Raw genomic sequence first — 1,832 nt, forward strand, 5'->3', positions numbered from 1 at the left:
GGGCTCTACTTCAGCTAATACATGAGAAGTGATAAATGGAAACTCGATTGGGGTGGGGGGAGGGAGAAAGTAATACATGAGCCAATACAGAAAAGTTCAATCCCCGTTCTGCCAAAAAAAAGAAAGAAAGAAAGAAAAAGAAAAGGGCTATGTATGGGTACTCCCAAGTCCTAGTCTCACTGGCTGGGAATCAGACTCAGGACATCACATTTGTCAGGCAGGCTACACCACTGAGCTAAATCCCGGCCCCAACAGTGATACTTAAAAAAAGAATAACTTGCAAATTTTTCTCCCATTTTACAGATTGTTTCTTCACTCTTTGCTACAGAACTACTGTTTAGAATATATGAAGAGGGGGACAACCCACTCGGACCCCCCTCCTGTCCCTCTCTCGGACAGGAGCTTTCTTTCCCTCAATAAATACATTCTGCTCATTAAAAAAAAAAAAGACTCCCCCAAAATAACACCCAAATAAAAAATGGGCTGAAACAGAATTTCTTAGAAGTATAAATGGTCAGGGGCCAGGGAGATGGCTCAGTGGAATAAGCGCTTACCCTGGAAAGCACAAGGGCCTGAATTCAATCCCCGGTTCCGGAAAAAGAAAAAAAAAGAAATCAAATAAGCTGTTGTAGTGGCATAGGCCTGTAATAAAGGAACCCTTCCACATCACTGGTGGGAATGGAAACTGGTGCAATTACTATGGAAATCAGTATGGACAGTCCTCAAAAACCAAGAAATTCCACTAGAGCCACGTGTTGCAGTGCATGGCTAGAACCCCAGTGCTTATAAATTCAAGGTCTGCCTGGATTACACAGTGATTTCAAGGCCAACCTGAACTACATGGCAAGACGCTGTCTGCCCCTTCACTGGACCCAGTACTCCCCTTGAGGGTATCTTCTTAAAAAATGTATCATGGTGCATACTGATGCTTCCAGTGGCACGACTCCTCTTAGCTAGAGCCTGTAAGCCTATCAACAGAGTGGATAAGGAGTGACGGTTGCAAACAGTGGAGCAGTGCTCTGCCATGCAAAGATAGGCTTGAGTCCTCATTGCTAGGAACATGGACGCACCTTGACACTGTAACGGTCAGTGAAACTAACCATACGCAGGGACTTCAATATTGCCTGGTTTTTCTTCTAAAAGTATCCCAATGTACAAATTAAAAAACAAAATAAAAGGTAACGGGAGGGCAGGGAGATGGCTCAGTAGAATAAGCGCTTGCCTGGCAAGCGAAAGGGTCTGAGTTCAATCCCGTTCCACACACAAAAAAAAAGGGACAGGAAAATAGATCTTTTCCCAAATGGGAATGGGGCAGAGATGGAGTGACAGGAATCAGGAGGAGGGAAGAAATGAAAAGTAAAAAGTGAGAAAAGGAAAACATGGAAACAAAGCTGTAACGGGGAGGTGAAACAGGCAGAAGAATGGGAAAGAAGTCATACCACGCACAGGTACAAATCTCTATGATGAGTGGGATCGTATCTAAAATGCACCAGTGAATCTGACGTGGGGGGGGGAGCAAAGGATAGAGAGGGGAGGGGAGTGAGAAGGCCTCCAAGAGAAATGTGTCAGGTGCTTGGACCAACACCCCATGGCAGGGTCAATTACGTACCACAAACAAATACTACGAAAAGCAAAAATTTTATAGCTTTAGGGGCTGGGCAGATGGCTCAGCGGAGTAAGTGCTTCCCTGGCAAGCGCAAGGGCCCGAGTTCAATCCCCGGTTCAACACACACACACACACACACACACACACACAACCTACTATATTTGTGGCTGGGGAGATAGCTCAGTAGAATAGGTGCAAGGTCCTGAGTTCAATCCCTGGTCCTGCA

The sequence above is a fragment of the Octodon degus genome, unplaced genomic scaffold, assembly GCF_000260255.1.
Source record: "Octodon degus isolate 3935 unplaced genomic scaffold, OctDeg1.0 scaffold00012, whole genome shotgun sequence".
NCBI lineage: Eukaryota > Metazoa > Chordata > Mammalia > Rodentia > Octodontidae > Octodon > Octodon degus.